Below are 27,919 nucleotides of genomic sequence, written 5' to 3' on the forward strand. Positions count from 1 at the left end.
TAATGAGAAAAGTGATTGCCAATAACGCTCTCGAAGCCATCATTGCCCACGTTAAGAGTCATGTTAACTAAGTTAACGTGAACTCTAACGTGGAAGTAAAGAAATGGAGCCAACGTTAGTGACACTTAACATTATCACTAACGTTGGACCAAGATCATGAGTGGCCATGTTAGAGTCCACGTTAACTTAGTTAACGTGGCCTCTAACGTTAAGAAGAAAGGGGGGAAGCCAACGTTAGCGACATCTAACATTATCACTAACATTGGCCAAGTCACACTAGGCCACGTTAACTCCCACGTTAACCTAGTTAACGTGGAAGCTAACGTGAGGAAGGGAGGTGACGCCAACGTTAGTGACACCCAACATTGTCACTAACGTTGGAAGGAGCCCACACATGCCACCATGAGCCACGTTAACTCCCATATTAACTTAGTTAACGTGGAAGCTAACGTGGATAAGGGAATGTTGAACCAACGTTAGTGACACTCAACTTTGTCACTAACGTTGGAGATGGCTAGCATAAGCCACGTTAGAAGCCACATTAACCTAGTTAACGTGGACTCTAACGTGGGAGCTAAGGGGCACATTGGAACGTTAGTGACATTGTTAAGTTTCACTAACGTTCTCGAAGGTTGGCAAGTCTACGTTACAAGAGCCACGTTAACTAAGTTAACGTGGACTCTAATGTTGGGAAGGGGGATGCTGCTCAATGTTATTGGGAAAGTTGAGTCCCAATAACGTGCGCGAAGGACAAAGGGGCAACGTTAGTGGCAACGTTTGTGCCACTAACGTTGAGGTTAACGTGGCTTTTACTTGGGGTAAGGAACGTTAGTAAAAAAGTTGAATGTCACTAACGTTCTCGAACCCATATTTTCACTAAACGTTGACACCACTAATGTCCTGAGCTAAAGTCTCTGCCCACTTCACACTTTCTCTCTGCAAGTAAAACCAAGCCCAATGAAGAAGATAACTGCTTCAAACTCAAGATCCAGAGGCCCAGACCCAAGACTTGAAGAAACAACTAGAAGAGTAGAAGAGTAGTATATATAGGAGTAGCTTTGAATTATTAAAGGGAGTTGGAAATTATAGGGAGCCTCTTGGCATAGAATTACTCTCTATATTTACTTTCTCTGCACTTCTAGTTTTCATCACGTATTCTCCATCTTTGTTTTCATTTTCCAGAGCTATGAACAACTAAACCCCTTTCATTGGGTTAGGGAGCTCTGTTGTAATTTGATGGATCAATACTAGTTTTCATTATTCTTCTTCTATCTTTTCTCTTGATTTTACTTGAAAGCTTTCGATCTTCATCCAATTGGGTAGTTATCTTGGAAAAGAAGCTATTCATACTTGGATCTCTTCTGAACCTTGAAAGAGGAATGAAGAGATCAAGCTAGAAATGCTTTCTCATGCCTGACCAAATTGGGTCTGGATGGATATGTGACTATAATCCTCTCAACACTTGGTTTGGGAAATGCATGTGGTATAATCAGTGACCATACTTCATCTCTTCTCATGAGCAATTGACCAAGGAATTGGCTATTGATCAAGATTTGAGAGATTGAATTACAAGAAATTGTAATTCAATCACTTAAGATTGCTAAGGAGATCAATGAGTGCATTGATTGAGGAAGAGATGAAAATGAAATTGATCCGGAGAATGCAACATCTCCTAAGCCCAATGAACTCCCCATTTCTGATCTTACCCATTCTCTTTAATTTCTGTTATTTACTTTTATGAGCAATTCCCCCATTCCCATTTACAATTCTGCAATTTACTTTCAGTCATTTACTTTCAGCTCTTTAATTCTAGCATTTACTTTTCTGTCAATTACCTTCCCGCCATTTTATTTTCTGCAATTCTCAACTCAAATTCTGGATTCACTCAACTAGAACATTCCTCTAATTAAAGTTTCTTGATCAATCAATCCTTGTGGGATTCGACCTCACTCTATTGTGAGTTTTTACTTGACGACAAATTCGGTACACTTGCCGAAGGAAATTTGTAGTGAGACAAGTTTTCCGTGCATCAAGTTTATGGCGCCGTTGCCGGGGATTGATTGTGCATCAAGAATGATTAGATCGGAGGATAACTAGATTGAGCATTTTATTTTTGTTTGATTTAAATTTCTATTTGAGTCATTTACTTTCTGTTTTAGTTAATTTCTTCCCTTCCCCCTTACTTTTTCTTTGTTATTTACTATTCATCTCACTAACCCACTAACTGTTTGATATATTGCATCACTCACACTAACAGTAATTCTGACAGATATACTTTCTGCACCTATTCTCTTTGCTTGTACTTGTTGGTTGTATGACAGGGAGAAGAAGTGGGGCTTCAACTTCCTTTGATTCTGAACCTGAGAGAACCTTCCTTAGACTAAGGAGGGAGGCAAGAGAAAAACGTGTAGTTGGTGCTGAAGAAGAGGAGGAATACTTTGAGGAATACTTTGAACCAAACATGGAAGAAAACATGGAAAACCATCATGAAGAAGAGGTTCACAACCATGGTAGAGGAGGTCGAGCAAATCACGCTGGAGAGGATAGAAGAGTTTTAGGCTCTTACATCAATCCAAACCCAGGAAACTGTGGAAGTAGCATTCAAAAGCCAACCATCCATGCCAACAATTTTGAACTGAAGCCACAACTCATCACCCTTGTTCAGAACAACTGTTCGTTCGGAGGGAGTGTCCAAGAGGACCCCAATCAACATTTAACCACCTTCCTGAGAATATGTGACACAGTGAAGTCTAATGGTGTTCATCCTGACGCCTATAGACTGCTCTTATTTCCATTCTCACTCAAGGATAAGGCAGCCAAGTGGCTGGAATCTTTTCCAAGGGAAAGCTTGACAACTTGGGAAGACGTGGTGAACAAATTCTTAGCAAGATTTTACCCTCCTCAACGAATCAATAGGCTGAGAGCTGAGGTCCAAACTTTCAGGCAACAAGATGGTGAGACTCTATATGAAGCATGGGAGAGATTTAAAGACCTAACAAGGAGGTGCCCACCAAATATGTTCAATGAATGGGTGCAGCTGCACATTTTCTATGAAGGGCTCTCTTATGAGTCAAAGAAGGCCGTGGACCATTCATCCGGAGGATCTTTGAACAAGAAGAAGACCATTGAGGAAGCCATAGATGTCATTGAAACAGTAGCAGAGAACGACTACTTCTATGCTTCCGAAAGAGGGAACACAAGAGGAGTAATGGAGCTAAACAATGTAGATGCTCTGTTGGCCCAAAACAAGCTCATTACCCAGCAGCTGGCTGACCTCACCAAGAAGATGGAGAGGAACCAAGTAGCAGCAATCTCCACTTCATCAACAACCCAAGAATGAGTGAACGAAGAAGCAGAGGGTAGTCAGGAGCAAGCCAACTACATTGGGAATTCACCTAGGCAAAACCATGATCCATACTCCAAGACCTACAACCCTAGATGGAGGAATCACCCAAACTTTGGGTGGGGAAATCAACAAGACCAAAGCCTTGATCAAAGACGCCCAAATCCAAACAATGCAGCCCACCAACACTTCACATCTAGACTATATCAACACCCCCATAACAACACCTCCCTACATTTATATCAAGGCCAAAATAACCCTACTCAGCCTGACCTATCATCATTTGATGAAAGAATCTCAAGGATTGAGAATCTACTTGAAGGCATAAGCAAGGAGATTCAAGACAACAAGGTGTTCAAGGAGGAAGTGCGAGCCAGTTTCAAGAACCAAGGAGACACAATCAAGAGGTTGGAATCTCAAGTGGGGTATCTCTCTGAGCAAATTCCCAAACCCACAGATGGATTTCCAAGTGACACAGAGAAGAATCCGAGAGGTGAAATAAAAAAGGTAAGATGGGAAGATTGCAAGATGGTCACTGTAAGTGATAAGGAGACTGAGGACAAGCCAAGCAAGCTGTCAAAATAACCTGAAGATACCTCGGCAGAGAAGGAGGAAAAAGAGTACCAAGAACCAAAAATCTCAAAACAGGAGCTGCTGAGACTCTATGCACCTTTTCCCCAGCTGCTCAATGGTGCTGTGGAGAAGAGAATATACTCAAGATTTCTGGACTTGTTTGCATCTCTGCATGTGAACATACAATTCATCAAGACTATCCAACAAATGCCTGCGTACATCAAGTATATGAAAGAGCTGCTTTCCAGGAAAAGCTCACTCAAGAGAGGGCAAACTATAGTAATGAACAAGGAGTGCAGTGCCCTCATTCAACCGCAGTTACCAACGAAAAAAAAATATCCAGGGAGTTTTCATGTCCCCTGTGCCATAGGGGAAACAATGTTTGATAGAGCACTCTGCGATTTGGGAGCAAGCATCAACTTAATGCCCTTATCCCTGGTGAAGAGGCTGCAAATCAATGAGTTATTGCCCACAGATGTAGTCATCAGGCTGGCTGACAAAACTCAAAAACAAGGAAGAGGGGTGGTGGAAAACGTGTTGTTAAAGGTGGGGAAATGCTTTCTTCCCACAGACTTTGTCATCTTGGACATGGAAGAGAGTCACACTTACCCAATCATATTGGAAAGACCATTCCTAGCTACAGCCAGAGCACTCATAGATGTGGAGCGAGGGAAGCTAATATTGAGGATCCATGATGAACGACTCAGCTTTAATGTCTTCAAACCTTCACAAGAAGCAGACCAAGAAAACAAAGAACCAAGGAATGATCATAATGAGATACTGACAGAGGAAACAAGCACTAAGGCACCACCAACACATCTGAGAACCCCACTGAATGATGAACAAGGCAAACAGCAATCGTCACAGCTCAAGGAGAAGCTGGAGGAACCTAAACCACCAGAGGCATGTGAAGACAACATCAAAATTCACTTAGAAGAAGAAGTCGCCAAGAGCAGGGCAGCATCAAAAGGGACAAAGAAGAAGGTACCAAGGGGGTGGAGGAACAAGAAGATCCCTACGGAAGGCTTCTCTCCAGGAGATAAAGTGATCTCAGCTTACTTCCCAGATATCCCCCCTAATCTCCCCACTGTACCATCTCAGTTACCTAAGGTCTTCACTATCAACAGAGTTCTCTCCTTGGAACATGTAGAGATCATTGATACAACCAATGGATATAAGTCCAAGGCAAGAGGGAAGGACTTGAAGCATTATCAACCTCCCTGATGAAGGAGAAACGTCAAGCTAGTGACGCTAAAGAAGCGCTTCATGGGAGGCAACCCATGTTTTATTAGCTTTTACTAGTGAATAAGTCAATATTCATGAATTCCAACCCAAACTTGGTGAAGTCCTCATATTGCAGTATATAGTGAAGAACAAGTTTGGTGTTCAAAGCGTACCAAGAAAGCATGAATGCAACAGAGAGCATGCTAGTCTTGGAGCTTTGAACAGAACTTTTCATCACAGTGCTCCAAACTAAGTTTGGTGTCACCCCATGGTGCCACCAATGTGCATATAAGGATACACAGTTAGTTCGTTAGTTGGAGTTCATGAATAAGCAAAATCTTTTCTTCTCTTTATCATTCTAGCCGAAAAGTTTAAAAACTTTTTATGATATTGATTTTTCTTATTTTATTTTTTTATAGGGAAAAGAAAAGGAGCATTGAAAGAGATAGATTGGACAATTAAAGGAAGAAGGTTCGGACACCACAAAAGGAAGGACTATACACTTGTTCTAAAAAGGGAAGTCATTGGAAAATATTGCCATGCAACATTGAAAAAAATGGGACCCTTGGAGACCGAGCAATCTCATTCATAAAGTGATGATCCTTGTCTTTTCTACATGCACAACCCCAACCGTCCATCAAACAACCACTCCATCAATCCACACCCTCCATTCACTCACAACCTCTCTATATAAGTGATCCTTGTTCCGTACCCCACTCTTCACACCTCTCCATTTCGGGTTCCCCTTCACTCCCTTCATTGCACTCAACCCTAAACACCAAAAGTCTCCACACCCCTGCTAACTTCACGCATTAACCTTCATTCATGGCATCTTCGAGCTCTAAAAGAAGGAAGGGAAAGGAACCTATGGAGCAACACCCATATGATGAAAAGAGATTTAGAAGCTTGCACCATGCATTGCAATACGGATGGATGGTGGATAAGGAAATCATTTATGAGCTAAAATTTCAAGTGAGGAAAAATGAGTGTCCCGAAATCACAAAGAAGGTGGAAAAGAGAAGGTGGGAGCTCCTCACTGATCCGGTTATTAGGGTGAATGCAAATCTTATAAGAGAGTTTTATGCAAATGCGGTCTGATATGATAAGGCAGATGAGTCATATACAAGCTTTGTGAGAGGAAAGATTGTGGATTTTGGTCCCATGAGTGTCATGAGGGCATTAAAGCTGCGGTCCATACCGTTTGAAGAAGAGAGTCATCATTCAAGAATGGACAACAACCCTGATCATGACCAGATTGTGCAAGACATTTGTGTACCAGGAGCTGACTGGGAAAGATATGCAGATAGGAGACCAAGGTTCATCAAAAGAGCAGATCTCACTCCGGAAGCAAAAGGGTGGTTCGAAATTGTAAGGAGGTCCATCCTCCCAGCAGCAAACAACTCGGAGGTGAATCTCAAGAGAGCCACACTGGTGCACTGTATACTCAAAGGCGGAGAGATCAAGGTTCATGAACTCATAGCAGAAGGGATTAGAAAAATGGCAGAGAAAAGTGACTCAAGGGGAACGTTAGGTTACCCCAGCACTATCTACCGACTGTGCAAGAAAGCTGGGGTGGTGTTTGAAGATGAAGATCCCGTGTGGATAAAAGAAGGCATTCCAATAACCGTTCAACGAATGCATGCCACTGCATCCCCCCTGCCTCAACGGAAGCAAAGGAAGAGGGCAGCCCCTCAAGTAGTAGAAGGACAAGCCGTAGAAGGGCAAGCACCAGCCACCTTGGATATGCACCAATTGCAGGAGGCCATTGGTGGACTATCTCGACAATATTTGGAAAGCCAAGGAGCACAGAGAGAACTTCAACTACAGATGATGGGGCAGCAAGAGGAGTCATTCTCAAGATGGATGACTCAACAAGCGGATTGGCAAAAGCAAATGATGGATCAACAACTGAGTCAAGGACAACAATGGAGTGAAACATTCCACAGGATGGAACAAAGGCAAAATGAGCAACAAGAATCCATCCAGAGGATAATCAACATCCAAGCACATCAAGGTGCACATATACATGAGATGCATCGAAGACGGATAGAACAGGCAGAACTATTGGACGAGCAAAGGGCATTCGCAGAAGGAGTTTACATGAGCGAGACTGGGCATCATATAAATACTCAAGCCAGGCTCGGTTACTTGGTAGGACAGCTGCCTATATTGCATCCAGGAATCACAAGGTATGAAGAAATGAGGGATGAATTAGCACGAGAAGAAAGACAAAGGGTGGAAGAGAGTCATGAATCAGTGAGGAAGGCACTTGAGGATTGGAAGCAAGCAAGATTGGCACGGATGAGAGGGAATGCAAGAGGACACAAAGAAGACAAACAAGGAGGAAAGCATGGGCATCCACAAGAGTAAAAGGTGGTGAAGTTCCTTCTTTGGTCCATCTTTTTCTATGTTTTAAATAAGGAAGATCTTGTATGAAATAGAACATGCTTCCATGTTAGTTGAACTTTTTAAATTTTGTCTTTAAAGTTTCTTTCCGAGAAGGTCTCTGTGTGCTAGTCTCTATGTCACTACATCTTTACTTTGCTTACTTGTATGTTTGTCCCTTTAAATCAAAATAAAAAGAGAATGAGTGTTTTAAAGACCAGAGAGGAGTTCATACTATGGAGTAAGTTCCTGAGTTTGTGGTGTGGTCATAAGTTAGCTAAGTTGGTTCAACCACAAAGGTGGGAAGACAACTATCTGTCATGAATACTATGCTTGAGACACACCCCATGAGACTAGATGAATAAGAAGATCCTAATAAGAAAAAGGGAAAGAACAATCAAAGTTGAGGAATAAAAGAAAAATAGTAAGCAATAAGGCTAGGCACCAATGGTTTTAATCTTGAGATATGTGTCTGTGGTGCTCCTGTGTGAGGGATCTACTTGGATGAATAAGCTCTTAGGAGTGCCTTATCACTTGGTAACTTGGGTTAACTAACTCGGAATTATCAGCTGAAAGTCCACTATCAAGAGTAACCCTCACTACAAAGCATTTAGTAACCCAAAGAGGTGCTGGACACCAAGGTCTCAAGAAAAGAAAAATAAATAAACTATATGCCTGTGGTGTGTATGTATGGGGGAGAGACTTGAGCAAGTAAGTCCTTAGGGGTGCTTCAACACCTAGCACCTTGAACCAACTGGTTCGGGAGTGTTGGCTGAAAGCTTATTTTAAAGAGTTGCCCCCTCACAGAACACTTAGCCTAAGAACACAAATAAGCCCTGAAATAACAACAAAAGGATCAATGAATAAAAGTCTCATGGGATGCAATCACAGTGAGTATTCTAGGACATGATAAAGGTCTGAAAGTCAGGAATGAACCTAAGTTGCTATGCATGAAACCACCATAAAACCAGGGACATGACTTCTACAAGAATGACTCATTTCTCTTAGCATTCCTTTCATCATTCTCTTGTTCCAGTACTTGCTTAGGGATAAGCAAGCTTTAAGTTTGGTGTTGTGATGCCAGGGCATTTTGGCCAGTTTCACTGACCTTTTCTTTACTGTTTTTAGCGTAGTTTCATGCATTTCCTTAGGAAATAAGCTAGTTTTGGGTAGATATTCACTTACATCTTGATTCAAGCATACATTGTGCACTTTACATGATTTCATGAGGATTTTGCATGAATTTAAGGATAAATTAGATGTTGCATTTCCCATGACTTAGACTAGAACTTTGATGCACTTTATTGCTTGATTTCAGGACAAAGGAAGCAAAGAAGAACCACATTAGTGGGTTGATAAACCACTATTTTATGGTTTATATTGTGTTTAATTGTGTGGTTTTGTCATGATCCTTGCCCACTTATTCATCAATTTAGCATGCATTTAGATTTCCTTCCTAAATTCAGTACATGTTTGAAAATTGCTTCCTAGAGACTTTAATTATTTACTTTTAATTCTCCTTTATTCCATTCGATACCGTGATCTGTGTGTCAAGTGTTTCAGGTCTTATAGGGCATGAATGAGATGGAGATTGGAGAGGAAGCTAGCAAAAATGGAAGGAACACAAGAATTTGAGGAGATAACCAGCGAGAAGTGACGCGGTCGCATGGCTCACGCGACCGCGCGAAGGAGCACAAATCGCATGGCTCACGCGACCGCGTGAAGGAGCACAAATCGCAGCGACGCGGTCACATGGCTTGCGCGGCCGCACGGATTGGAAAGCGCAAACGACGCGGTAGCGTGGACGACGCGAACGCGTGGAAAGGAAAAAAAGCGCAAGCGACGCGATCGCATGGACGACGCGATCGCGTGACATGTGCGATCTGCATAATCTGCAGAATTCGATGGAGGCGATTTTGGACCTTATTTCGGCCCAGTTTTCGGCCCGGAACAGCAGACTAGAGTCAGAGAATATGCAGAAACAACACACACATTCATTCAGTAGTTTTAGATCTAGTTTTCCACTCTCTTAGGTTTTTCTCTCTAGTTTTTAGGATTTTAATTTTTAATTGATCTTAGCATTGGAACATTGAGAAGAGTTATTTCCTCATCAAGACTTCATCACTCTAGTTTGTTCTCTTAACTTGGTTTTATTCTTCCATGTTCTTTGTTATGTTCAATTTTGTCATTCAGATACTTTTATGATTAATTAATGCAAGGATTACTTCTCTTTAATTTAATTTCAATTCCAATAATCATGTCTTCTTTTAATTCCCTTTTATGTGCCATGGATTCTTTATTTACAATGCGTGAGTAGTTTCATTACTTGATAGGGAGTTGATTAAAAGGAATTCTTGAGTTGGAAGGATTGAAGGAGAAATTTATAGTTGGGTTAAATGTTGGATTGCTATCCTGTCACCAATGCCAATCCCTTTGAACTAAGTGGGTTGTAACTCGTGAATAGATTTGGCAGTCCAACTCGTTTGACTTTCCCTTACCTAGTAAAGGATAACCAAACAGAGTAACCGTTAATTATAAATCAATCTTAAAAATCACTCCATCAATGATAGAGATTCTAACTAATCAATTCCCAGTCAAGGCTTTTATTTATATTATTTAAAATTCCTCAATTTAAATTCCAATTTACTTAGCTCAACTTCTTGGAACACCTGATTAATAAAACAGCACACTTTTCTGCAACTCGTTGGGAGACGACCTGAGACTTAAAACTCCCAGTAATTTTAATTTAAATTCTCTGTGACATATTTCTAAATTGATAGGCATAGTTTCGGTGAGTTAAGAACTATACTCGCAACGTAACCATTTTAATAAATTTTTAATTCACCAGCTTCTGCTTCCCATCATGGCTACGTTAGTTACACTAACGTTAACACTAGCGTGGAATGGGAGTAACTTGCAAAGTTAATGAGAAAAGTGATTGCCAATAACGCTCTCGAAGCCATCATTGCCCACGTTAAGAGTCACGTTAACTAAGTTAACGTGAACTCTAACGTGGAAGTAAAGAAATGGAGCCAACGTTAGTGACACTTAACATTATCACTAACGTTGGACCAAGATCATGAGTGGCCACGTTAGAGTCCACGTTAACTTAGTTAACGTGGCCTCTAACGTTAAGAAGAAAGGGGGGAAGCCAACGTTAGTGACATCTAACATTATCACTAACGTTGGCCAAGTCACACTAGGCCACGTTAACTCCCACGTTAACCTAGTTAACGTGGAAGCTAACGTGAGGAAGGGAGGTGACGCCAACGTTAGTGACACCCAACATTGTCACTAACGTTGGAAGGAGCCCACACATGCCACCATGAGCCACGTTAACTCCCACAAGCTAACGTGGATAAGGGAATGTTGAACCAACGTTAGTGACACTCAACTTTGTCACTAACGTTGGAGATGGCTAGCATAAGCCACGTTAGAAGCCACGTTAACCTAGTTAACGTGGACTCTAACGTGGGAGCTAAGGGGCACATTGGAACGTTAGTGACAATGTTAAGTGTCACTAACGTTCTAGAAGGTTGGCAAGCCTACGTTACAAGAGCCACGTTAACTAAGTTAACGTGGACTCTAACATTGGGAAGGGGGATGCTGCTCAACGTTATTGGGAAAGTTGAGTCCCAATAACGTGCGCGAAGGACAAAGGGGCAACGTTAGTGGCAACGTTTGTGCCACTAACGTTGAGGTTAATGTGGCTTTTACTTGGGGTAAGGAACGTTAGTAAAAAAGTTGAATGTCACTAACGTTCTCGAACCCATATTTTCACTAAACGTTGACACCACTAACGTCCTGAGCTAAAGTCTCTGCCCACTTCACACTTTCTCTCTGCAAGTAAAACCAAGCCCAATGAAGAAGATAACTGCTTCAAACTCAAGATCCAGAGGCCCAGACCCAAGACTTGAAGAAACAACTAGAAGAGTAGAAGAGTAGTATATATAGGAGTAGTTTTGAATTATTAAAGGGAGTTGGAAATTATAGGGAGCCTCTTGGCATAGAATTACTCTATGTATTTACTTTCTCTGCACTTCTAGTTTTCATCATGTATTCTCCATCTTTGTTTTCATTTTCCAGAGCTATGAACAACTAAACCCCTTTCATTGGGTTAGGGAGCTCTGTTGTAATTTGATGGATTAATACTAGTTTTCATTATTCTTCTTCTATCTTTTCTCTTGATTTTACTTGAAAGCTTTCGATCTTCATCCAATTGGGTAGTTATCTTGGAAAAGAAGCTATTCATACTTGGATCTCTTCTGAACCTTGAAAGAGGAATGAAGAGATCAAGCTAGAAATGCTTTCTCTTGCTGGACCAAATTGGGTTTGGATGGATATGTGACTATAATCCTCTCAACACTTGGTTTGGGAAATGCATGTGGTATAATCAGTGACCATACTTCATCTCTTCTCATGAGCAATTGACCAAGGAATTGGCTATTGATCAAGATTTGAGAGATTGAATTACAAGAAATTGTAATTCAATCACTTAAGATTACCAAGGAGATCAATGAGTGCATTGATTGAGGAAGAGATGAAAATGAAATTGATCCGGAGAATGCAACATCTCCTAAGCCCAATGAACTCCCCATTTCTGATCTTACCCATTCTCTTTAATATCTATTATTTACTTTTATGAGCAATTCCCCCATTCCCATTTACAATTCTGCAATTTACTTTCAGTCATTTACTTTCAGCTCTTTAATTCTAGCATTTACTTTTCTGTCAATTACCTTCCCGCCATTTTATTTTCTGCAATTCTCAACTCAAATTCTGGATTCGCTCAACTAGAACATTCCTCTAATTAAAGTTGCTTGATCAATCAATCCTTGTGGGATTCGACCTCACTCTATTGTGAGTTTTTACTTGACGACAAATTCGGTACACTTGCCGAAGGAAATTTTTTGTGAGACAAGTTTTCCGTGCATCACACGCGGCCGCGTGAGTGATGCAGTCGCGTGGGAGGCCAATGTTTCCACTCGACGCGGACGCGTCGGCGTCGCGGTCGCGTGGGGTGATTTGTACCACGGGCACGCCTCCAGCCACGCTCTCGCGTGACTCTCTGTTCGTTTTATTATTTTCTCCAATCACCTGCGACGCGGACGTGTCAATGAGGCGGTCGCGTCGCGTAAATTTTTTTTTTTAATAAAAGTATGTAAATGCAGATGCACGAAATGTACTAATAAAGAGAAGAGTTATTGAATAGGAAAACTAAGAATAAAGAAAAGAACGATCATACCATGGTGGGTTGTCTCCCACCTAGCACTTTGCTTTAACGTCTGTAAGTTGGACGCTCCACTAGCTCAGTCTTCGGCTATGTGGGGATCTTCCAAGAGGAAGATCTCGAGCTCCTTGTTTTTCTTCATCCTCTCTCCATGGTACAGCTTTAAACGATGTCTATTGACTTTGATAAGTTCAGAGCTGGAAGGATGACTTAGGTGAAAAACTCCGTACGGTTCGGCCTTCTCGACTCTGTATGGACCTTCCCATCTTGATCTCAACTTGCCTGGCATGAGCCGCAGTCGAGATTTGTAAAGGAGGACTGAATCCCCAGGTTGGAACTCTTTTCTCTTGATGTGCTGATCATGTACAGCCTTCATCTTCTCCTTGTATAGTCTTAAGTTCTCATAAGCTTCTAGGCGAAGGCTTTCCAGTTCTTGCAATTGCAACTTCCTTTCAGCTCCGGCTTTCTCAATTCCCATGTTGCACTCCTTTACTGCCCAAAAGGCTTTGTGCTCTACTTCAACAGGGAAATGACAAGCTTTTCCATAAACTAAGTGGAAAGGAATCATCCCAATAGGTGTTTTGTATGCTGTTCTGTATGCCCAGAGTGCATCTTGTAGCCTGATGCTCCAGTCTCTTCTATGAGGTTTGACTATCTTCTGTAAGATACGCTTTATCTCTCTGTTTGACACCTTGGCTTGCCCATTAGTCTGAGGATGGTAGGCTGTTGCAACCTTATGAATTATCCCATGCTTCTTCATTTATCCTGTTAGTCTCCTGTTACAAAAATAGGTGCCTTGATCGCTCACGATTGCTCGTGGTGATCCAAAGCGACAAATAATGTGGTTTCTCACAAAGGAAACAACAGTGTGTTAGCATGATCAGTGCGGGTAGGAATTGCTTCCACCCATTTGGAAACGTAATCCACAGCTAACAATATATAAAAATAACCATTAGAATTTGGAAATGGACACATGATGTCAATGCCCCAAACATCAAAAATTTCACAGAAAAGCATAATTTGTTGAGGCATCTCATCCCTCTTGGATATATTACCAAATTTTTGGCATGGAAAACAAGATCTACAAAATTCAGCAGTGTCTCTAAAAACATTAGGCCACCAGAATCCACAGTCTAAGATTTTTCTAGCTGTTCTTTGAGGGCCAAAATGTCCTCCACTCTCAGATGAGTGACAGGCCTCTAAGATGGACTGGAATTCTGATTGAGGCACACACCGTCTAATTACCTGGTCAGTGCCACATCTCTATAAATATGGGTCATCCCATATATAATATTTAGACTCGCTTTTCAGCTTGTCTCTTTGATGCTTAGAAAAGTTTGGAGGGGAGGTGCGGCTAACTAGATAATTAGCTACAGGTGCATACCAAGGGACTACCTCAGATACTGCTTGCAGGTTATCAAATGGGAAATTATCAGCTATAGGAATGGGGTCATCTTTAATGTGCTCAAGCCGACTCAAGTGGTCTGCCACTAAATTCTGGTTACCACTCCTATCCTTAATTTCTAAATCAAATTCTTGTAATGGCAGTATCCAATGTATAAGCCTTGGTTTGGACTCCTTTTTAGCTAATAGATACTTTAGAGCTGCGTGGTCTGAGTACACTACTACCTTCGTACCAAGTAAATAGGCTCGAAATTTATCCAGAGCAAAAACAATAGCAAGAAGCTCTTTTTCAGTAGTAGTGTAATTGGACTGAGCGGCATCTAAAGTTTTAGACGCTAAGCAATAACAAAGGGGTCCTTACCTTCACGCTGAGCCAGTGCTGCTCCTACTGCATGGTTGGAGGCGTCGCACGTTATTTAAAATGGCTGGCTCCAGTCTGGTCCTCTCACAATTGGAGCTTGAGTCAGGGTGGTCTTCAGCTTATCAAACGCTTGTTTGCAATCCTCACTGAACTCGAACTCAATATCCTTCTGCAGTAGTCTGGATAAGGGAAGTGCTACCTTACTGAAGTCCTTAATGAATCTCCTGTAAAAACCTGCATGGCCAAGGAACGAACGGACTTCCCTCACAGAGGAGTGGTAAGGTAAACTAGAAATAACATCCACCTTTGCTGGATCTACAGAAATGCCACTATTAGACACAACATGTCCTAGTACAATACCTTGTTTTACCATAAAGTGACATTTTTCAAAATTTAATACTAGGTTTGTATTGACACATCTATCTAATACTCTAGATAATCCATCTAAGCAAAGGCTAAAGGAATCGCCATATACACTAAAATCATCCATAAAAACTTCCATACAGTCCTCAATAAGATCAGAGAAAAGACTCATCATGCACCTTTGGAAGGTAGCTGGTGCATTGCACAAGCCAAAAGGCATTCTCTTGTAAGCATAAGTCCCAAAAGGACATGTAAAAGTGGTCTTTTCCTGATCTTCAGGAGCTATATGAATCTGGAAATAACCTGTATAACCATCTAAAAAACAACAATGTGATTTATCTGACAGGCGATCCAGCATTTGATCAATGAATGGAAGAGGATAGTGATCCTTACGAATGGCCTGGTTGAGGCATCTGTAGTCAATGCAGACCCTCCAGGCGTTCTGAACTCTGGTTGCCATGAGATCTCCATGCTCATTCTTCACTGTAGTGATTCTAGACTCTTTGGGCACCACTTGTACTGGGCTTACCCATTCACTGTCTGAAATGGGGTAGATGATATCTGCCTCCAGTAGTCTGGTCACTTCCTTCTTGACAACCTCTAAGATAGTGGGGTTTAGTCTTCTCTGGGGTTGACGGATAGGTCTTGCTCCCTCTTCTAAAAATATCCTATGCTCACAGACTTGAGGGTTGATGCCTACTATGTCTGCCAAACTCCTACCAATTGCCTTCTTGTGCCTCCTCAACACACTAAGTAACTGCTCTTCCTGTTGAGAAGTGAGTTCCCTTGCAATGATAACTGGAAACTTCTGCTCGTCTTCAAGGTAAGCATATTTGAGGTGTAGAGGAAAGGGTTTTAATTCTAACTTCTGATCATGGTCAGGCTCTGGGTTGTCTGGAGCTGGTAACAATGGTAAAGCATTGTCATTGTCCTCTAAGAATGTCCCCACAATTGGACCTTGTCCTATGTACTTCTCTTCAAATTCCTCCTGGTGAACCTCAGCCACGGTTTCATCTATGATGTCACACTGGAGGATAGAATGATCCTCCGGAGGATGCTTCATAACTCCATTTAGATTGAAGATTACTACTCGGCCATCTATTTCAAAAGAGTATGTTCTTGAAAAAGCATCTAATTTGAACTTCGAGGTCTTCAGGATTGGTCTTTTGAGTAGGATTGATGATGGCTTCTCTGAGTCATTTTGGAGCATCTCCAGGATATAAAAATCAATGGGAAATTTAAGCCCCTTAATGCCTACTAATACATCTTCAGCAACTCCAGCCACTGTAATAATGCTTTTATCTGCTAACACAAAACGAGCTGGCGACCTTTTTAAGGGAGGGAGCCTCAAAATATCATATATAGACAAAGGCATTATACTCACACATGCTCCTAAATCACACATGCAGTCAGAAAATACTACACCACCAATAGTACAATTAACCATACATGGACCTGGGTCACTACACTTTTCAGGTAAACCTCCCATTAAAGCAGATATGGAACTACCTAAAGGAATAGTTTCTAATTCATTAATTTTGTCTTTATGTATACATAAATCTTTTAGAAACTTGGCATATTTAGGTACCTGTTGAATAACATCAAAAAGAGGAACAGTTACCTCAACCTTTTTGAATATCTCTACCATTTTGGGATCAGGTTCCAGCTGCTTCCTGGGCTTCCTTGCAAGTTGTGGAAATGGAATGGGAGTGGTGTCTTCTGCAGTGTCTGCGCCCTTTGGTGCTTCCTCCTGTGGTTGAACTTCTTCTTTTTCAGCTATGTCCTGTATGTCCTCTTCCTCTTCAACATCTTCTATTTCCACTACCTCTTCAGCTGAGGCGTGTTCTGGTGGGCTTGGCTCCTCCTGATTCCTCTCCTACAGTGTGGTTCCGGACCTTAGGGTGATGGCATTAATGCCACCCTTTGGATTGGGTAATGGTTGAGAGGGGATTCCACTGGAGCTTAAAGGCTGGTTATTGGAGTTATTCATTGATCCAATTTGTGAGACAAGAGCTTGCAAAGTAGAGTTCAGACCATTTAGTGTAGCATAAAGGTTATTTTCCATGGTCTGTTGTCTCCGATCAATAGATTGTAGTAAGTCATCATTAGAAGATGAAGAAGGATAAGTAATTTGAGAGGTCTGCTGTTGGGTATTCTGTGGTCCTTGGGATTGCCTCAGGTGAGGTGCTCTGTAAGGCTGGTTCTGGTTCTGCTGCCTGTTGTTGTTATTATTCCACCTCTGATTTCCCTGATTGTCTCTGCCTTCTCTGTTGTTGTTGTCCCTCCAATTCTGGTTAGAATTGTCCTGCCATCCATGGCTGTAATTGCCACCCTGATTGTACCCTTGGTTGGGGCGGTCATAGAAGTTATGAGTGGCTGCCACGGTGTTGTCTTCCTGCTGGAGCTGCGGATATTCATCAGTATAATGGCTATAATCAGCACAGACTCCGCAAACTCTCTGTGGGACTAACTGTTGGCTTTGCTGTGGTGGAGAAGGTTGAGCTTGCTGAACTTGTTGTTGATTCAATTGCATCTACTTCAGCAAGTTGGTCATTTCACAGATACTCTGAGTTAGAGCAGCAGTCTCTCTGCTAGAGGATACTTCTGCAACGGCTTTTGAACGGCCTTGTTTCTGCCTGTGATTCCGAGTAGATTCAGCTAAGTCACTGATCAATTGCCATGCCTCATCAGTGGTTTTGTACTTTTTCATAGACCCATTGCTAGCACTTTCCAATGTGGTCTTATCTTGAGGCCTCATGCCCTGTGTGACGTAACCGAGTAACACTATCTTGTCAATCATATGGTGGGGGCATGCTTCCAGAAGATTATTGAAGCGCTCCCAGTATTCATAGAGAGTCTCGGATTCGTCCTGAACAATCATGGAAATGTCTTTCCTCAGTTTATCAGTAACTTCAGCTGGAAAGAACTTTTCCAAAAATTCTCTTCTAAGTGTATCCCATTCGGATACAGTTGCTACGGGTTGAGTGTAGTACCACTCTCTTGCCTTTCCCTCAAGAGAAAACGGGAAAGCTTTCAACAAAATTGAAGTTTCATCTGCACCATCACGCCTGACAGTAGAACAGGCTGCTTGAAAATCTCTCAGGTGCTTGATAGGCTCTTGAGCAGGTAAGCCATGAAACTTGGGCATCAAATTGAGCAGTGCAGTCTTTATTTCAAAGTCTGTAGCCACCGCTGAGTGATGCGCTTGAAACGGTTGCATTGTAAAATCAGGGGCTCCAGCCTCCTGGATAGTAACTCTCCTAGGTGCTGCCATGTCACCTACACGTAAATCAACCGAATCAGTAGAACGGGGGCTGGTTTCTTCCTCAAATGACGTTTCAGATCCGCCCTCAGAGAGGACTAACCGACGCCGAGCTTGCCTTATTCGTGAAATAGTTCTTTCAATCTCAGGATCGAATACTGGCAAGCTTGGATCAGGAAGTGAACGCGTCATCTAATGAAAGAAACAAGTAGCTCATAGTAGCAAGATAAAATAAAATGCAAATAAATAAATTTCAATCAATAACTTAGCACTCTATTGCAACACCCCGGCAACGGCGCGAAAAATTGACGTGGGGGAAATTGGCGAGTCAAGAATTTTTATAAGATATGCGTTGCAAGTATAGTTCTTAACTAACCAGAATTTCGCTTATCAATTTAGAAGGGTGTCACAAAAATTAAAATTAAAATACTGGGAGTATGAATCCCAGGTCGTCTCCCAACGAGTTGCAGAAAGGTGTGCTATTTTATTAATCAGATGTTTTCAAAATGGTTTGAGTTGAATAAACAGGAAATTAAATTAGAGAAATTAAATAATTTAAATAAAAGCCTTGACTGAGAGTAGATTAGTTGGAAGCCCTATTCTTGTTGAAGTACTCTCAAGATTAATTGATAATTGAAGGTTGTTCTGTTTAGTTATCCCTTACTAGGTAAGGGAAAGTCAAACAAGTTGGAATGCTACTTCTATTCACAAGTTTCGACCCACTCAATAAAAAGGGATTGGTGTCAGTGACTAGAGGGAAATCCAACAATAAACCCAATTACAATTTTTATTTTGAGCATTCCAACTCAAGGGTTCCTTTCAATCAACTCCCCATCAAGTTAGGGAACTACTCGCTCATTGTGAATGTAGAATTCACAACATAGGAAAGGGAATTAAAGAAAGACATGATAAATAAAAATCAAAGAAATCAATTAAAAATAAAAGTAATTCTTGTATTAATAAATTCTAAAATAATCCAATAGTAAAATTGAGTAAATTAAAGGACATGGAAGAGTAAGAGCCAAGTAAAGAAAACGAACTAGAATGACAAAGTCTTGATGAGGTAATAACTCTTCTCAATATCCCAATGCAAAAAAGCAATAGAAATAAAATCCTAAGAACTATGAATGTGTAGAGAGAAAACCTAGAGGAGGAGTAAAACTAGATCTAAAAACTAAAATTGTGTAGAATGAATGTTGTTGTTGGTTTCTGCATGTTCTCTAGCTCAAGTCTGCTTTTCTGGGCCGAAAACTGGGTCAAAGCAGGGCCCAAAATCGCCCCCAGCGAATTTTGCAGATTATGCAGATCGCGCACGTCACGCGATCGCGTCATTCATGCGGACGCGTCATTTGGCGTTTTGCCCTACCACGCGAGCGCGTCGTCCACGCCTCCGCGTCACTTGTGCTATTCCAATCTGCGCGGTCGCGTGAGCCATGCGGCCGCGTCACTTCTCGCTGGTCATCTCCTCAATTTCTTATATTCCTTCTAATTTTGCAAGCTTCCTTTCCAATCTCCAACTCATTCATGCCCTATAAAGCCTGAAACACTTAACACACAGATCACGGCATCGAATGGAATAAAGGAGAATTAAAATGCGTAATTAAAAGTCTCTAGGAAACAAGTTTTCAATCATGTAATAATTTTAGGAAGGAAATATAAATGCATGATAATTATATGAATAAGTGGGTAAAGATCATGATAAAACCACACAATTAAACACATTATAAACCATAAAATAGTGGTTTATCATACATCTTCTAGCCACTTACTTTCCTTCTTGTGTGCATTGTTCTCTCTCTATGATTGTGATCCTTAATTTGTCTGACTCTATATTTCCATTGTTATATGTATGAATACAAGTACATGATTGAGGCCATCAATTCACTTAGCTACTTACCCAAATGACCTTACCTTATAACAACCTTTTGATGAGCGGATAATTTATACCCTTTTTGGCATTGTTTTTACATAGTTTTTAGTATGTTTTAGTTACTTTTTATTATATTTTTATTAGTTTTTATTCAAAAATCACATTTCTTGACTTTACTATGAGTTTGTGTGTTTTTCTATGATTTCAGATATTTTCTGGTTGAAATTGAGGGACCTGAGCAAAAATCTGATTCAGAGGCTGAAAAAGGACTACAGATGCTATTGGATTCTGACCCTGCTGCATTCGAAATGGATTTCTGGAGCTACAGAAGCCCAATAGGCGCGCTCTCAATTGCGTTGGAAAGTAGACATCCTGGGCTTTCCATTAATATATAATAGTCCATACTTTGTCCGAGATTTGATGGCCCAAACTGGCGTTCAAAGTCAGTATAAAACATCTTGGCGTAAAACGCCTAAACTGGCACCGGAATTGGAGTTAAACGCCCAAACTGGCACCAAAGCTGGCGTTTAACTCCAGGAATAGCCTATGCACGTGAAAGCTTCAATAGTCAGCCCAAGCACACACCAAGTGGGTCCCGGAAGTGGATTTCTGCACTATCTGCACTTAGTTACTCATTTTCTGTAAACCCTAGTTACTAGTTTAGTATAAAAACTACTTTTAGAGATTTTTTTTACGTCTTTTGACCAGTTTTTATCTTATGCTATCATAGACTATTGTTCACGTTTGAAGGCTGGCCTCATGGCCATGCCTAGACCTTTTTCACTTATGTATTTTCAACGGTGGAGTTTCTACACCCCATAGATTAAGGTGTGGAGCTTTGCTGTTCTTCATGAATTAATGCAATTACTACTGTTTTCTATTCAATTCACGCCTACTTCTTCTCCAAGATATACTTTCATACTTAATTCAGTTACGTCAGAATGAAGGGGTGGCCTGTGACAATCACCCAATCTTCATTACTCGCTTAACCAAGATCGCGTGCCTGACAACCACAAAGCGGTCTACATGATGTTCAACGTAGTCATTGGACGACAGCTGGAGTATATTCTCTTGGATATCTAATACACGGACCGAGTCCGTGAGATTAGTATCTTCGTGGTATAGGCTAGAATTATTGGCAGCCATTCCTGGGATCCGGAAAGTCTAAACCTTGTCTGTGGTATTCCGAGTAGGATCCGGGAAGGAATGACTGTGACGAGCTTCAAACCTACGAATGTTGGGCGCAAGTGACAGTGTGCAAAAGGATCAATGGATTCTATTCTGATGCTAGTGGGAACCAACAGATGATTAGCCATGCGGTAGCTGTACCTGGTATTTTTCATCCGAGATGAACAATCCGACAGTTGATTAGCCGTGCAGAAACCGTAGAGAATCATTTTCACTGAGAGGATCTTACAACTTGCCATGGAAGGAGGTAACGCATGGTTGGAAGAAGGCAATAGGAAAGCAGAGGCTCAGAAGCAATAAAGCATCTCCAGACGCTTATCTGAAATTCCCACCAATGAATTACATAAGTAACTTTATTTTATTTTATATTTTATTTATCTTTTAATTATCAAAACATCATAACCATTTGAATCCGCCTGACTGAGATTTACAAGGATGACCATAGCTTGCTTCAAGCTAAAAATCTCCGTGGGATCGACCCTTACTCACGTAAGGTTTATTACTTGGACGACCCAGTGCACTTGCTGGTCAGTTACACGGAGTTGTGAGAAAAGTGTGAGGATCACGATTCCGTGTACCACCTTTGCAACCAATTTTGAGCCTACGCTTAACCCACTTATTCTTAATTTTAGCACATCACAAGCCAAAAGCGGAAAACCATGAATGTCCTTATTGTGAATCCTTGAATAGCTTAGGCTAGAGCGTGTGTGCCATTCAAGTGTGGAAAAACGGGGGGGGGGGGAGCATCGGTTGAGGTAAAAGCATCTTATTATTTTTGTTAAAAATATTGGGAAGTGGATACATACTCATGTGTTGATTAAATGTATAGACCTTATGCATTGATATTCTTGTATATAGTTTGAAAAAAAAATGATGAGAAAAACAAAAGAAAAAAATAATATAATAAAAGCGAAAAAAAAGAGAAACAATAAAAGGGGACAAAATGCCCCAAAGTAAGACCTAAAGACAAATCAATGCATATGTATAATGATCAAAAGTAAATGCATGAGTATGTGAAAGAGTGAGGAATGGGTAGTTAGATTAGTACATAATTGTATAGGATGTTATATAGGTTAGGTGGGGAGTTTAAGTTAATCGAAGGATTTAATTTTTAGCCCACTTAGCCAAATATATAACCCTACCTTAACCCTAACCCCATTACAACCTAAGGAAAGACCTCATGATATATGTATGCATGCATAGAACAATTGTTGATTGTTAGAGGAAGAACAAATTTTGGAAGAGCATGAAGTAGGGGAGGATTGAGTGATCAACCCTATACACCGAGCGAATAAAGTGCAAATACTTTCGGTGAGGGGTTCGAAGCTCAATTCCTTGTTCCCGGCTCTCGCGAGCATTCTTCATGCAAGCCATGCGTATTTCACTTTGATGACTAAAATTGGTAGAGTTCATACATTACCCATCATCTTGCCCTATGTGCATATATATGTGTGTTCTAGGAAGAGTGAATTGCTCTTGACTAAGTAGATTGCATTCCATGAGTCTCATTCTCTTGTGATCCTTCGATCTTTTGCTTTCCTTTAGCATGAGGACATGCTATACTTTAAGTGTGGGGAGGTTGATGGTGCACAAAATTGTGCACACAAAATTGTGATGCACACTTTTCACAACTCCGCACAACTAACCAGCAAGTGCACTGGGTCGTCCAAGTAATACCTTACGTGAGTAAGGGTCGATCCCACAGAGATTGTCGGCTTGAAGCAAGCTATGGTCATCCTGTAAATTCCAGTCAGGAGGATTCAATTGGTTATGACATTTAGATAATTAAAAGATAAATAAAATATAAAATAAAATAAAGATACTTATGTGATTCATTGGTGGGAATTTCAGATAAGCGTTTGGAGATTCTTTGTTGCTTCTAAACCTCTGCTTTCCTATTGTCTTCTTCCAATCATGCGTGCTCCTTTCCATGGCAAGCTGTATGATCCTCTCGGATGAAAAATACCAAGTACGATCTCTGCACGGCTAATCAACTATCGGATTTCTTGTCTCGGATGAAAAATACTAGGTACAGCTACCGCACGGCTAATCATCTGTCGGTTCTCACTAGCGTCGGAATAGGACCCTTATCCTTTTACACACTGTCACTGCACCCAACATTTGCAATTTTGAAGCTCGTCACAATCATCCCTTCCCAGATCCTACTCGGAATACCACAGACAAGGTTTAGACTTTCTGGATCTCAGGAATGGCTGCCAATTGGTTCTAGCCTATACCACGAAGATCCTAATCTCACGGACTCGGTCTGTGTATTAGAGACCCAAGAGAATATACTCCAGCTATCGTCCAATGACTACGTTGAACATCATGTAGACCGCTTTGTGGTTGTCAAGCACGCGGATCTTGGCTAAGCGAGTAACGAAGATAGTGGGTGATTGTCATGGGTCACCCCTTCATTCTGACTTAACTGAATTAAGTACAAGAGTATATCTTGGAGAAGAAGTAAGCGTGAATTGAAAGAGAAACAATAGTACTTGCATTAATTCATGAAGAACAGCAGAGCTCCGTACCTTAATCTATGAGGTGTAGAAACTCCACCGTAGAAAATACATAAGAAAAAATAGTCTAGGCATGGCCACGTGGCCAGCCTCCAAGTCCAAGGATGATAATATCATAATCCTCTAATACAATAGTAAAAAGTGCTATTTATACTAAACTAGTTACTAGGGATTACAGAAAATGAGTAACTAAGTGCAGATAGTGCAGAAATCCACTTCTGGGGCCCACTTGGTGTGTGCTTGGGCTGAGAATTGAAGCTTTTACATGCATAGGCCATTATTGGAGTTAAACGCCAACTTGGGTGCCAGTTTGGGCGTTTAACTCTAGTTCTGGTGCCAGTTTGGGCGTTTTACTCTAGAAAAGGGTCTCTGGCCTGCATTTAGACGCAAATTTGGGCCATCAAATCTCGGGAAAAGTATGAATTATTGTACATTGCTGAAAAGCCCAAGATGTCTACTTTCCAACGCAATTGAGTGCATGCCAATTGGGTATCTGTAACTGTAGAAAATCTATTTTGAGTGCAGGAGGGTCAGAATCCAACAGCATCTGCAGTCCTTTTTCAGCCTCTGAATCAGATTTTTGCTCAGGTCCCTCAATTTCAGCCAGAAAATACCTGAAATTACAGAAAAATACACAAACTCATATTAAAGTCCAGAAATGTGATTTTTTCATAAAAACTAATAAAAATATAATAAAAAGTAAGTAAAACATACTAAAAACTATGTAAAAACAATGCCAAAAAGGGTATAAATTATCCGCTCATCACAACACCAAAATTAAAATGTTGCTTGTCCCCAAGCAACTAAAAACAAAATAGGATAAAAAGAAGAGAAAATACAATAAATTCCAAAAACATCAATGAAGATTAGTTTCAATTAGATGAGCGGAACTAGTAGCTTTTTGCTTCTGAACAGTTTTGGCATCTCACTTTATCCTTTGAAGTTCAGAATGATTGGCATCCATAGGAACTCAGAATTCAGATAGTGTTATTGATTCTCCTAGTTCAGTATGTTGATTCTTAAACACAGCTACTTTATGAGTCTTGGCCGTGACCTTAAGCATTTTGTTTTCTAGTATTACCACCGGATACATAAATGCCACAGACACATAACTGGGTGAACCTTTTCAGATTGTGACTCAGCTTTGCTAGAGTCCCCAGTTAGAGGTGCCCAGAGCTCTTAAGCACACTCTTTTTTGCTTTGGACCATGACTTTAACCGCTCAGTCTCAAGCTTTTCACTTGACACCTTCACGCCACAAGCACATGGTTAGGGACAGCTTGATTTAGCCGCTTAGGCCAGGATTTTATTCCTTTGGGCCCTCCTATCCATTAATGCTCAAAGCCTTGGATCCTTTTTACCCTTGCTTTTTAGTTTAAAGGGTTACTGGCTTTTTCTGCTTGCTTTTTCTTTTTCTATTTATTATTTTTCACTTTTTTTTCGCAAGCTTTGTTTTTCACTACTTTTTCTTGCTTCTAGAATCAATTTTATGATTTTTCAGATTATAAATAACGTTTTTCTTTTTTCATTATTCTTTCAAGAGCCAACAATTTTAACATTCATAAACTTCACTATCAAAAATATGCAGTGTTCAAGCATTCATTCAGAAAACAAAAAGTATTACCACCACATCAAAATAATTAAACTATTTTCAAGATAGAATTCAAAATTCATGTACTTCTTTTTCTTTTTCAGAAAAATTTTTTCATTTAAGAAAGGTGAAGGATTCATGGGACATTTATAGCTTTAAGACATAGACACTAGACACTAATGATCATGTAATAAAGACAAAAATATAGGCAAAACATAAAGCATAAAAACTGAAAAACAGAAAAATAAGAACAAGGAAATTAAAGAACGGGTCCACCTTAGTGACGGCGGCTAGTTCTTCCTCTTGAAGATCCTATGGAGTGCTTTAGCTCCTCAATATCTCTTCCTTGCCTTTGTTGCTCTTCCCTCATGGTTCTTGTTGAGGTCCATGAGTGGGCTCTCTTGTTTACTCCATCCTCTTCTTAGTGATGGGCTTGTCTCCTTCAATGAGGATGTCTTCCTCTATGACAATTCTAGCTGAATTGCATAGGTTACAGATGAGATGAGGGAAGGCTAACCTTGCCAAAGTAGAGGGCTTGTCCGCCACCTTGTAGAGTTTTAGAGGTATGATCTCATGAACTTCTACTTCCTCTCCATTCATGATACTATGGATCATGATAGCCCGGTCTATTGTAACTTCAGACCAGTTGCTAGTAGGAATGATAGAGCGTTGTATGAACTCCAACCATCCCCTAGCCACGAGTTTGAGGTCAAGCCTTCTTAATTGAACTGGCTTGCCTATTGAGTCTCTCTTCCATTGAGCTCCTTCCACACAGATGTCTATGAGGACTTGGTCCAACCTTTGATCAAAGTTGACCCTTCTAGTGAAAGGGTGAGGATCTCCTTGCATCATTGGCAAGTTAAATGCCAACCTCACATTTTTCGGACAGAAATCCAAGTAATTCCCCCGAACCATTGTGAGCCAATTCTTTGGGTTCGGGTTCATACTTTGATCATGGTTCTTAGTGATCCATGCATTAGCATAGAACTCTTAAACCATTAAGATTCTGACTTGTTGGATGGGGTTGGTGAGTGCTTTCCAACCTCTTCTTTGAATCTCACGTCGGATCTCCGGATATTCACTCTTTTTGAGCATGAAGGGGACTTCGGGAATCACCCTTTTCTTGGCCACAACTTCATAGAAGTGGTCTTGATGGACTTTTGAGATGAATCTCTCCATCTCCCATGACTCAGAGGTGGAAGCAATTGCCTTCCCTTTCCTCTTTCTAGAGGTTTCTCTAGCCTTAGGTACCATTAATGGTTATGGAAAAATAAAAATCAGAGATTTTTCCCACACCAAACTTAAAAGGTTTGCTCGTCCTCGAGCAAAAGAAGAAAGAAAGGAGTAGAAGAAGAAAAAATGAAGGAGATGGAGGGGAAGGTTAGTTTCGGCCAAGGGGGTTTAAGTGTGTATGATGTGTGAATTTAAAGGTGGTAAGGAGGGGTATTTATAGGGTAAGAGAGAGAGGGAATTCGTGTATGAGGGGTTAGGTTTGGGAGGGAAATGTTTTGAATTTGAATGGTGAGGTAGGTGGGGTTTTATGATGGATGGATGTGAATGGTGATGAGGTTGTGGGGAAGAGGGTAGGATTTGATAGGTGAATGGTGTTTGGGGAAGAGGTATTGATGTGATTGGTCAAGGGTATTTGGGGAAGAGTGTTATAGAGAGGTAAGAAGAGGAGAGAGAGTGAGTTGGGGTGGGTGGGGATCCTGTGGGGTCCATAGATCCTGAGGTGTCAAGGAATTCTGCTTCCTGCACCATTCTGGCATTTAAACGCCCTCTGTGTGCCATTTCTGGCATTTAACGCCAACTCTGCTACCTTTTCTGGCATTTAACACTCGTCAAACACGCTTTTCTGGCGTTAAACACCAGGCTAATGCCCATTTCTAGCGTTTAACGCCAACCTGGCTGCCAATTCTGGCGTTTAATGCCCAGAATGCTGCCAGACTGGGCGTTAAACACCCATTCTGCTATCCTTACTGGCGTTTAAATGCCAGTAAGCCTATCCTCCAGGGTGTGCTATTTTTATTGCTGTTTTTGATTTTGCTTTAATTCTACAGCTGTTTTTTTTTTTACTTCACGTGATCATCAACCTAAAGAAAACATAAAATGACAATGGAATATAAATAAATATAATTAAATAACATTGGGTTGCCTCCCCAATAAGTGCTTCTATAATGTCAATAGCTTGACAGTGAGCTCTTAGAGAGCTTCACGGAGACTCAGAGTTTGATGGTGGCCTCCCAACACCAAACTTAAAAGTTGAGTGTGGGGGCTCTGTTTTACTCTGTATTGAGAGAAGCTTCTCATGCTTCCTCTCCATGGTTACAGAAGAAGATCCTTGAGCCTTAAACACAAGGTAATCCTCATTCAATTGAAGGACTAACTCTCCTCTGTCCACATCAATCACAGCTCTTGCTATGGCTAGGAAGGGTCTTCCAAGGATGATGGATTCATCTTCATCCTTCCCAATGTCTAGTATTATGAAATCAGCAAGGATGTACAGGCCTTCAACCTTCACTAAGACATCCTCTACAAGTCCATAAGCCTGTTTCATTGATTTGTCTGCCATCTCTAGTGAGATTCTTGCAGTTTGTACCTCAAAGA

At 41.0% G+C, this 27,919-nt stretch overlaps 1 non-coding gene across 1 annotated transcript; it reads right to left on the reverse strand.

The window, feature by feature from the left end:
* Positions 1–2,914: 2,914 nt before the first annotated feature.
* LOC112787880 (small nucleolar RNA R71) lies at positions 2,915–3,021 on the reverse strand. The gene has a single exon (XR_003195267.1). It is a non-coding gene; the product is annotated as a small nucleolar RNA R71 (small nucleolar RNA).
* Positions 3,022–27,919: the final 24,898 nt, after the last annotated feature.

This window comes from Arachis hypogaea, chromosome 20 (assembly GCF_003086295.3).
Source record: "Arachis hypogaea cultivar Tifrunner chromosome 20, arahy.Tifrunner.gnm2.J5K5, whole genome shotgun sequence".
Taxonomy (NCBI): Eukaryota; Viridiplantae; Streptophyta; class Magnoliopsida; order Fabales; family Fabaceae; genus Arachis; species Arachis hypogaea.